The 12,383-nt window shown below is 41.2% G+C and overlaps 1 long non-coding RNA gene across 1 annotated transcript; it reads right to left on the bottom strand.

The window, feature by feature from the left end:
* Nucleotides 1–342: 342 nt before the first annotated feature.
* On the bottom strand, nt 343–1,297 carry LOC135486418 (uncharacterized). The gene is made up of 4 exons (XR_010446696.1): nt 1,139–1,297; nt 834–1,025; nt 505–696; nt 343–392 (listed from the first exon to the last, which is right to left on the bottom strand). It is a non-coding gene; the product is annotated as an uncharacterized LOC135486418 (long non-coding RNA).
* Between the last annotated feature and the right edge of the window lie 11,086 nt (nt 1,298–12,383).

The following is a 12,383-nucleotide window of genomic DNA, read 5'->3' as shown; positions in this document are numbered from 1 at the left end:
ACACAGCTGCTTTGGTGACTGATACATATCCGTTTGATATGACAGGGGGTTCACAGGTAATAGCTAGAAGAGAAAAGAAGAATACAACACAACATTAAGGACCATCTCAAAATTCCTTCAAACCACAAAGAAATTAAATGTTTATTATGGGTGCATGGGATGGCAATTGACCAATCGTGTGCGGTAGACTTTCGACTTACCTTTGCAAACAGGCGTTGGCTCTGACCACTTTCCCTTGGCGCTGTTTGGATCTTCATGAACACACGTAGAATTTGTCTTTCCTACGAGAATGAAGGCTTCGTCGCATCTAAAGATCACTGTCGTGCCATGGGTACTTTGACCACCCGCTATTACTTGTCCATTAAATAATAATGGTGTGTCGCAACTGATGGCTGGAAAAAGAATCAAAGTACGGGATTGTATCGATAATGATAATGATCATGGCCGAAGATGGAGGAAATGTAGAAAGGAAATGAGAAAGCTTTCTCTCTGGAGGAACGTTACCTTTACACACAGGCGTTTGGTCAGTCCATTTCCCATACACATTGTCAGTTCCATTTTGACTACACTTGGAGCTTCCTTTCCCATCGAGAACAAAGCCTTGGTTACAATGATAGGTTACAGTTGACCCATACACGGCTGCTTTGGTGACTGATACATATCCGTTTGATATGACAGGGGGTTCACAGGTAATAGCTAGAAGAGAAAAGAAGAATACAACACAACATTAAGGACCATCTCAAAATTCCTTCAAACCAAAAACAAATTAAATGTTTATTATAGGTGCATGGGATGGCAATTGACCAATCGTGTGCGGTAGCCATTGGACTTACCCTTGCAAACAGGCGTTGGCTCTGACCACTTTCCCTTGGCGCTCTTTGAATCTTCATGAACACACGTAGAATTTGTCTTTCCTACGAGAATGAAGCCTTCGTCGCATCTAAAGCTCACTGTCGTGCCATGGGTACTTTGACCACCCGCTATTACTTGTCCATTCAGTAACAATTGTGTGTTGCAACTTATGGCTGGAAAAGCAATCAAAGTACGAGATTGTATCGATAATGATAATGATCAAGGCCAAACATGGGGGAAATGTAGAAAGGAAATGAGGAAAGCTTTCTCTCTGGAGGAACTTTACCTTTACACACAGGCGTCTGGTCAGTCCATTTCCCATAAACATTGTCAGTTCCATTTTGACTACACTTGGAGCTCCCTTTCCCATCGAGAACAAAGCCTTGGTTACAATGATAGGTTACATTTGACCCATACACCGCTGCTTTGGTGACTGATACATATCCGTTTGATATGACAGGAGGTTCACAGGTAATAGCTAGAAGAGAAATGAAGAATACAACACAACATTAAGGACCATCTAAAAATTCCTTCAAACCAAAAACAAATTAAATGTTTATTATAGGTGCATGGGATGGCAATTGACCAATCGTGTTCGTTAGCCATTGGACTTACCTTTGCAAACAGGCGTTGGCTCTGACCACTTTCCCTTGGCGCTGTTTGGATCTTCATGAACACACGTAGAATTTGTCTTTCCTACGAGAATGAAGCCTTCGTCGCATCTAAAGCTCACTGTCGTGCCATGGGTACTTTGATCACCCGCTATTACTTGTCCATTCAGTAACAATTGTGTGTTGCAACGTATGGCTGGAAAAGCAATCAAAGTACGAGATTGTATCGATAATGATAATGATCAAGGCCAAACATGGGGGAAATGTAGAAAGGAAATGAGGAAAGCTTTCTCTCTGGAGGAACTTTACCTTTACACACAGGCGTCTGTTCAGTCCATTTCCCATAAACTTTGTCAGTTCCATTTTGACTACACTTGGAGCTTCCTTTACCATCGAGAACAAAGCCTTGGTTACAATGATAGGTTACAGTTGACCCATACACGGCTGCTTTGTTGACTGATACATATCCGTTTGATATGACGGGGGGTTCACACGTAATAGCTAGAAGAGAAATGAAGAATACAACACAACATTAAGGACCATCTCGAAATTCCTTCAAACCACAAACAAATTAAATGTTTATTTTAGGTGCATGGGATAACAATTGACCACTCGTGTGCGGTAGCCTTTCGACTTACCTTTGCAAACAGGCGTTGGCTCTGACCACTTTCCCTTGGCGCTGTGTGGATCTTCATGAACACACGTAGAATTTGTCTTTCTTACGAGAATGAAGCCTTCGTCGCATCTAAAGCTCACTGTCGTACCATGGGTACTTTGACCACCCGCTATTACTTGTCCATTCAGTAATAATGGTGTGTCGCAACTGATGGCTGGAAAAAGAATCAAAGTACGGGATTGTATCGATAATGATAATGATCATGGCCGAAAATGGGGGAAATGTAGAAAGGAAATGAGAAAGCTTTCTCTCTGGAGGAACTTTACCTTTACACACAGGCGTTTGGTCAGTCCATTTCCCATACACAATGTCAGTTCCATTTTGACTACACTTGGAGCTTCCTTTCCCATCGAGAACAAAGCCTTGGTTACAATGATAGGTTACAGTTGACCCATACACCGCTGCTTTGGTGACTGATACATATCCGTTTGATATGACAGGAGGTTCACAGGTGATAGCTAGAAGAGAAATGAAGAATACAACACAACATTAAGGACCATCTCAAAATTCCTTCAAACCAAAAACAAATTAAATGTTTATTTTAGGTGCATGGGATGGCAATTGACCAATCGTGTTCGTTAGCCATTGGACTTACCTTTGCAAACAGGCGTTGGCTCTGACCACTTTCCCTTGGCGCTGTTTGGATCTTCATGAACACACGTAGAATTTGTCTTTCCTACGAGAATGAAGCCTTCGTCGCATCTAAAGCTCACTGTCGTGCCATGGGTACTTTGATCACCCGCTATTACTTGTCCATTCAGTAACAATTGTGTGTTGCAACTTATGGCTGGAAAAGCAATCAAAGTACGAGATTGTATCGATAATGATAATGATCAAGGCCAAACATGGGGGAAATTTAGAAAGGAAATGAGGAAAGCTTTCATCTCTGGAGGAACTTTACCTTTACACACAGGCGTCTGGTCAGTCCATTTCCCATAAACATTGTCAGTTCCATTTTGACTACACTTGGAGCTCCCTTTCCCATCGAGAACAAAGCCTTGGTTACAATGATAGGTTACAGTTGACCCATACACAGCTGCTTTGGTGACTGATACATATCCGTTTGATATGACAGGGGGTTCGCAGGTAATAGCTAGAAGAGAAAAGAAGAATACAACACAACATTAAGGACCATCTCAAAATTCCTTCAAACCACAAAGAAATTAAATGTTTATTACGGGTGCATGGGATGGCAATTGACGAATCGTGTGCGGTAGCCTTTCGACTTACCTTTGCAAACAGGCGTTGGCTCTGACCACTTTCCCTTGGCGCTGTTTGGATCTTCATGAACACACGTAGAATTTGTCTTTCCTACGAGAATGAAGCCTTCGTCGCATCTAAAGCTCACTGTCGTGCCATGGGTACTTTGACCACCCGCTATTACTTGTCCATTAAATAATAATGGTGTGTCGCAACTGATGGCTGGAAAAAGAATCAAAGTACGGGATTGTATCGATAATGATAATCATCATGACCGAAAATGGGGGAAATGTAGAAAGGAAATGAGAAAGCTTTCTCTCTGGAGGAACTTTACCTTTACACACAGGCGTTTGGTCAGTCCATTTCCCATACACATTGTCAGTTCCATTTTGACTACACTTGGAGCTTCCTTTCCCATCGAGAACAAAGCCCTGGTTACAATGATAGGTTACAGTTGACCCATACAGGGCTGCTTTGGTGACTGATACATATCCGTTTGATATGACAGGGGGTTCACAGGTAATAGCTAGAAAAGAAAAGAAGAATACAACACAACATTAAGGACCATCTCAAAATTCCTTCAAACCAAAAACAAATTAAATGTTTATTATAGGTGCATGGGATGGCAATTGACCAATCGTGTTCGTTAGCCATTGGACTTACCTTTGCAAACAGGCGTTGGCTCTGACCACTTTCCCTTGGCGCTGTTTGGATCTTCATGAACACACGTAGAATTTGTCTTTCCTACGAGAATGAAGCCTTCGTCGCATCTAAAGCTCACTGTCGTGCCATGGGTACTTTGACCACCCGCTATTACTTGTCCATTCAGTAAAAATGGTGTGTCGCAACTTATGGCTGGAAAAAGAATCAACGTACGGGATTGTATCGATAATGATAATGATCAAGGCCAAACATGGGGGAAATGTAGAAAGGAAATTAGGAAAGCTCCAATCGGGAGAAACTTTACCTTTACACACAGGCGACTGGTTAGTCCATTTTCCATAAATATTGTCAGTTCCATTTTGACTACACTTGGAGCTTCCTTTCCCATCCAGAACAAAGCCTTGGTTACAATGATAGGTTACAGTTGACCCATACACGGCTGCCTCTGTGACTGATACATGTCCGTTTGATATGACAGGGGGTTCACAGGTAATAACTAGAAAAGAAAAGAAGAATACAACACAACATTAAGGACCATCTCAAAATCCCTTCAAACCACAAACAAATTCAATGTTTATTATGGGTGCATGGGATGGCAATTGGCAAATGGTGTGCAGTAGGCATAGGACTTACCCTTGCAAACAGGCGTTGGCTCTGACCACTTTCCCTTGGCGCTGTTTGGATCTTCATGAACACACGTAGAATTTGTCTTTCCTACGAGAATGAAGGCTTCGTCGCATCTAAAGATCACTGTCGTGCCATGGGTACTTTGACCACCCGCTATTACTTGTCCATTCAGTAATAATGGTGTGTCGCAACTGATGGCTGGCAAAAGAATCAAAGTACGGGATTGTATCGATAATGATATCGATCAAAGCCAAAAATCGGGGAAATGTAGAATGGAAATCAGAAAGCTTTCTCTCTGGAGGAACTTTACCTTTACACACAGGCGTCTGGTCAGTCCATTTCCCATACGCATTGTCAGTTCCATTTTGACTACACTTTGAGCTCCGTTTCCCATCCAGAACAAAGCCTTGGTTACAATGATAGGTTACAGTTGACCCATACACGGCTGCTTTGGTGACTGATACATGTCCGTTTGATATGACAGGGGGTTCACAGGTAATAGCTAGAAAAGAAAAGAAAAATACAACACAACATTAAGAACCATCTCAAAATTCCTTCAAACCACAAACAAATTAAATGTTTATAATGGGTGCATGGGATGGCAATTGACCAATCGTGTGCGTTAGCCATTGGACTCACTCTTGCAAACAGGCGTTGGCTCTGACCATAAAGGCATTGTTGGTTGTCAGGTTTTGATGCACATCCCTAGAAAAAGGGAACGCTGCGCTGGGATAGTCTCCCCACCCTCCGAAAAGCTACATATTTTGCGTGTCCTAAAAGCACCGGTCTACGCACGGGCGTCACAATAATGACATAATAAATACATTACAGCGCCGGGGTCTTCATTAGCCTGATACTATTAGGCCCCACGGGTGGAGCTGATTGGCCGCTGCCGGGGGCCTAATTCTAAACGATTTTATTTGCGTTGTCCGTACAGAATTTGGTCAACGCAGGATCTTCGGCTAGGAATAAGTTTTGGTGTTCTATAATGCATCATGAACTTCAGTGCAACACTCGGCACTGATGACCGAGTTTATGCCCTCAATAAACCTACACTCAGGCTTGAAGTGGGATCGCCGGCTGCTCTCTAATACCACAACACCAACGCTGTTCGATGATAATTGTGTACTATATTTCAAATAAAAACAAACTGCTTTCTCGTTACTCAATAAGGTATATTCAATCCATTCCTTGCTTTGATAAGCACTGACTATATATTTTGTTGTTTTGTGGTATTTATCGACGTTTTTCGGCGATTGCGGGAGGGGGGTTAGATAGATGCTTCTTAAAAGATCGTGTAACAACAAGTTCGCGGCCCATGCATTCGAGATTGAGAGCGCGTTTGTTTTCAAGGAAAGATGTAAGAGCCGTTTTGATTGGGCAGAGTGGATTTGTCCGCCTCATCCCGAAATTATCCATCAGTTACTCCAGGGTCAGTAACGTGACCAAGGGGTGGAGCAAACGACTGACTCTGGTATTCGAGGATGTCAATAACGTACATGTAGTGTGCATTAGGCGTACCTCAGGCCTACATATAGGTATCTCACGACAGGATCGGGGAGTGTTGGATTTTGGGCGGACACCTGTCAATTCGCCAAGTTGGGTAGCTGACGGACCACGGCTGAAGATATGAAGTGATCTAGCCATTAATCTAGACAATAAATCAAAACAGTCTACAAGGTGATAGTTTATTGACAAAGTACTCGAGATTCGTTTATTTGGACGAGATTTTGTTGACCTTAATTGATCCACCTAATTAGATTTACGACATTTGCTTTGGCAAAGATTACACCTGTGAAAAGAAAGTGTGAAAGTTGACACGTATTTCACTGACACCGGAAATGAAAAAATCATCAACACACAACGATATTATACTTGCTAAATATTAGGCTCAGTCATGTTAATAGAGAGGTTAAGATCCTGGGCACAAGCGACAAACGTAAACCGGGAATTATGTTATTCTATGTCGTTGCGTTTAGGGCCGGTGTAGTAGTCGGAAGTGTTCAATCGGTAAAAAGTGTCCGGTCCTATATTCAGATAATGGTATATACATGTAGTTCTGTGGAAACGATGTCTCAGAGAATAAAGTGCATAATAGAATCCTCTGTTCCGCGGACACTCTACCCTTGGACATTTCGAACTTTTACATCGATGTAGCGGTCTTAAAATAATTGTTTTAAAAAGCATCGTCCTTCCTTCTTGTAATGTGACGGGAGGCATTGTTTTATATAGACAAATAACCTTCAATTACCTCGGATTCTCCCCGGAACACTGTATCATTAGATAAGTTTTCCTATCACATAGGGTTATTTGAAAAAAGGCTATTATCTCATGTCTACAGATCATGATAGTCTCTACTGGTTTGCTCAATACGCGGCCAAGTCGGTTATTTTACATGTCATCAGGTGATGAACGGTGTGCAAATTTTCTTAAATGGCTCAAAATCATAATCTATGTGTGTATGTGGAGCTGATAACCTTTATGGAGGGGACAGGATGTAGATTTCGTTTCACGTTGGCCTTTGGTTTAAATAGAGAGGTTCAGATTTTGACCCGAGAATGAGAACAAGAACGATGCCGCATTGACGACGGGTATCGCGTTACCTCTTCACCGACATACAATGAAAGAGCATTTCTTTAATGTTGGGTAGGCGTATGTCTAGAAACATCCTGATGTCGTCTACTAGAGAAAACATCACTTTGTTCTCGTTCTTGTTCTGCGATCCAAATCGGAACCTCTCTATTCTCTCTATTTTATTGGCAGCTTTACCTACCTTGACATTGGGGTCTATCAGCTGACCATTTCCCCTTTCCGCCGCTTATTTCGCACGTGGCCGTGGATGCTCCTTTTAGAGCATAACCTTTTTTGCACGAGTACTTCGCCGTACCATCGATGGTCAATTTCGATACAGAAACCTCACCGTTTTCGAGAGGAAGCTGTTTCATGCAAACTATATCTGAAAACAGAGTTCAACATGACACGATTTCAGAATGTAAAAAGAAGTCCGGCTAAGGGTCTGCTTTGTTTCAAATACCATCAACTACTCAAACTGTATACGCCTATTACTCCATGGTCACTAGTTCCGATTTCGGGTCTTGTAGGGTCGTCCAAAAAAAGTGCGTATTTATAATTTGCCGTAATTTTTCTACAAATGTTGTCAGTCTGCTAAGATTTTTCTGCCGGGGTTAGGGTGCCTCACTGATGTTAAACATTATGACGGTGAATCGTTTTTAAGTCCACCTTTTTTCCTCACATGTTTAAAAGACATGTTTCTTCGTAACGTGTTTGATTTTTAGAATGTCCATTTCCTCTAACTTTTCTCGCATGTTCCGGCGATGCAATAATGAACCAGATATATTTCTCTATCCAATTGCACACTTCATATTTATGTTATCACTCAGGGGTGCTTGCACATGCCCATGATACTTTGCTGATACCATAAACCTCATTGTTTTTGTCTTATTTTCATGCAAATTCAAACTGTGATGTGCATCGACACTGAATATGAGAACGTCAAAAAGTGTGGGAAAATGAAGATTCTGAAAATCGAACATTTAAATAATTATTAAAAAATGAGGTAATTGGAGTTGACGAGAATATTTTTCACTGTTAATATGATCGTCTATATATCCAACCACTGGCAGAAATACAATATTTATTGGTAGACATTATGGCAATTAACATTGCACATTTTTTTGGACCACCCTGTTTATCTTCGGTGGCATGGGTGTGAGATGCAGCCCAGACGCAAGACACCCTGACTCCAAACTATTTTGAGTTCGATCAGTTAAATTTGCCAGGTCGTATTAGCATCAAATAGGGCCTATTGACGATGCATGAAACATAATTAGGTGATTGACTGACTAAAATCCGTTTCTTGAGAAACCGAGAGGACACCATGGCCAGAAAATAGATTTCTATATAGTCGTACAAGGAATGGCGTGTCGATGGAAATCGTGTGAAAAACGCAAATCACCCAAGAAAAAAGGAGTTTGATTTGAGACTAAGAGGCCCCTTTCTGTTGAAATCGTGCGACATACGCATCTCCCGCTGGAAACTAGGGATTAAAGCTGAACATGCGTGGTAATAGGCATCCTCGGCACCCAGTGGTTTTCCATATGCTCCAGCTCTCGCTATTATCAAAAACCTGAAGCTCAGGATGGGTAATAGGACTTCAGACAGAACAGTTGAGCAGTGTGAGACAATACCACCATTGAATATTCCTAGGTTGGAGGGTCCAGGCCTATCAATTAGACGAGTGCATGTTTTTAACTCTCAAGTACATATTTGTGGAGGTATTGAAAAAATATTTGCTGTGGCAAGTCTACAGATATAAAGAAATTATTTGATGAAAAAATTTCGAATTTTGCTAATTTGGTAATAGGGGGCGTATTTTGAGGTTTTTCTGCCAGTTGGCTGAAAAGAGTGGAAATATCAATGTCTGTCCAATTTGTCGATTATTAAACAATTTCCATGGTCAACTACCAGTTTACTTTTCACCATTTACTTGCCCGACTGTCCGGAATATCATATCATAATTTCAGATTCACAACCACACGCAGTATTTGATGCGTCGCGGTCAAACATTGACAATTGAACTGCTAAAAGGCTTAAAAAATCAATGGTGGTCTTGCCTCGTGCTCGGCTGTGCGAAGGGTGCCGACATGTTGCCAGTGTATGGGAAGGCCTATTTGCCAGAGAACACTTTTAGAAATAAAGGTTTTTGCGCTTTTGAAAACCTTTTAATGGTTTAATGGCTAACACCAATATGCATCCTGTAGCGGTTTAGCAGTAAAATGGGCCTGCAGTAAATGATTTTTGAGATTTTTAAGAACTTCTATTAAAGGGTTTTTCATTTCGATTCGCTATGATTCGCTATGACTCAATCATGTCATCCAATATTGACAAAATTTGAAGTCTCCACCTGAAGTTGTTACCACTATGAGTATTATTTCAAGAACGGGTTGTGGTAAGATGATTCAATCTGTAAAATATCAGCAGACTGTAGGTTCGATGTTATAATTTAAAGAAGCTATAAAATCAGATTGCTTAGATTTAAATTCGGTAATGGAGTAAAGTTGTTTAAATTAATGCAAATTGTGTCTTCTCGAAAGAGCAGGTTTTATGCTATGATCATAGTGGTGAGGTTTTATGCTATGATCATAGGCAGAGTGGTGAGCGACCTACCAGAACACTTTACGTGTAGCTTGGAAATTTTGGACGTGTCTCCATTTGTCGCCACACACGCTTGACCATAAGGACATGGTAATAATCTTTGTTGTTTGCAGTTGTATTCTCTCATGAAGTCCAGCTGAAATGATAAATCGTACAAAAGAAATCGTACAAAAAATCGCTCCAACAGCACGCCGTAACTCGGCCATAGGCACACACGGCGATTTGTGTTTGGATTCTGCATCATTGATCAGGGTCAGTTCAGCAGGTCACAGGTAGGTCACTGAAAATAGAGGCTGTCGTATTAATCGCCCATCTCCCAGCTGTACATTCGTGCCCGAAAGTTTACGTACACCTAAAACTTTAGTGTTACTAGGAAGTTAAATCCGACACACTTCTTTTACAATATCAATGGTTTTGCATTGTGTCGGGTTGATAAATTCAAGGATCTTGGTATTGTCTTTTCTTCGGACCTGTCATGGTCATCTCATGTCAATGGTATTGCAAGCAGTGCAAGTAGAATGTGGGGTATGATCAGGCGTGTATGCGGGCGTACTGCAGACGTTAATTTGAATATCATGTTGTATAAATCACTTGTGCGTAGTCGCCTTGAATATGGTACGGTGGTATTCGACACACATGTGCGACGTGATCTTGAAACTTTAGAGCGTGTCCAGCGGAGGGTGACTCGTCACATTTTAGGCCCTGATATGCCATATGTGGAGCGTCTGCGAGCGTTGTCTCTGCTGCCCCTGTCGTACCGTCGGGAAATCAAGGATCTAGTTTTTATGCACGATTCTTATTATAATGTCCTGGATTTTAATGCACGTTTTTATATAACCCCGGCTGTAAGGGGCGACGGTTTACGACTGGCGCAGCCGAGATTCCACTCGGAGACGTTCGGTGCCTCATACTGGGTGAGGACACCGAAGCTGTGGAACAGCCTCCCGGTCCAATTACATAATTTGAAAAAAATGCATTTTAAATCGTCCCTTAATGTTTATTATTTTGACAGGTTGGATCGTTTGGATGTCGACGACATGTGCACTTTCGTCACTTTCTGCCGTTGTGCAAACTGTCGGCCCACTTAGTGCGCATGTCGCCGGCACCCCGACGACACAACCCATATTATCTGGTGCCATATAATAGGTCTCGACCTACATGGTTACCAGTGTAATGCATGTACGTTTTATTTTGTTCATAATCCAATGTCTTGTCATGTTATATCAAATATTGTACATGTATTTTACACGAATAAATAAATAAAAAAAATTAATCGCCCATCTCCCAGCTGTACATTCGTGCCCGAAAGTTTACGTACACCTAAAACTATTGGATAGGTCTACAATTCTTACCAAAACTACTTTATTCAATAAATGTTGCATGCCATTTTTTTCCTTTGTTACAAAAATTGGCATTGCGTGTAAAATATCATGAAAATATCAAAACATCACGACAAAGATTGGATTCTTTCAAATCCTGCAATTATTAATCTTGAAATGGAACAGAATCATACTCTGACTTTTTGTGAGGAAAGTTCGAAAAAAAAGTTTTCGTTTTGTTGATATCGCAAAATCTCAAACATATGAGATTTTGAATTTTCGAAAGATTACATGAGATTTTTGTTTCTTTTGATACCCTTTATAATGGCAAAATCATTTGTGACCATTTTCATTGATGTTTGACGAAATAGGATCTTTAAATGTCCTGATAATTTCCGCGTTGCCGTAGAATATGGCCCTTTTTCAATTTTGAGATTTGCGATACTATGATAATATATAGAGTCTTCGAAATCTCGCACACGTTACTGCTTATGAGTGCTGATCTAGCCTAATACCATTAGGCCCCACCGGTGGCGCTGAAGTGGCGGCAAACCGGGGGCCTTATTCTAAACAATTTTATTTTTATAATCCTCGACCTCTACATCCGGGGTCTACTTGATTAGCATTCAAAATGGCTGCACCACTAGACCATGTATACTCGTCTACGTCATATCCAATCATATCGCTCTTCACCGCCAGAATCTAGGGGTGACGTAGTAGGCTAAGTTTGACCTATGACCCGCCTATTCGGGCACCACGTGTCAGCACTGTTTCAACATGACCAAAAACCGTTTGTAGCCGATCAAATAATTGTAAAATTGACCAATTATCTCAGGATGTATACAGATAAAGAAGCCTTTTACTTGAATATAAAAATCAATTATCAAAAGGGATTTTAAAATAATTGCTTCACAGTGCTCGCGCGATTGGGTATTGTAACACGTGCTTCTTCGGTTCTGTTTTCCTCGGAGTGCCCGCATGGCCCGACTAAATGACGACATTTTCTTGTAGAGGCAATGAATTTTTTATATTAGCATTAGCTCATATATCATCCTTGTCCATGAAGATCTATTATGCCGTCAATTGATTTGTGGTCGCATCAGGGGAAATGGTTATGTGGACTGATAAGTCGCCCTGAGTCGTCCTTTTTGCCGATTCAATATGTCATGAATATGCCAAGTGTAACAACATTATTACATATCATTTGCATGTCAAACGTTATTTGCTGACCAATCAAATATATGTATGTTTTAGCTCAAC

This window comes from Lineus longissimus, chromosome 4 (assembly GCF_910592395.1).
Source record: "Lineus longissimus chromosome 4, tnLinLong1.2, whole genome shotgun sequence".
Taxonomy (NCBI): Eukaryota; Metazoa; Nemertea; class Pilidiophora; order Heteronemertea; family Lineidae; genus Lineus; species Lineus longissimus.
Note: the sequence above shows the minus strand (reverse complement) of the source record. Positions and strands in the feature narration are given on the sequence as shown.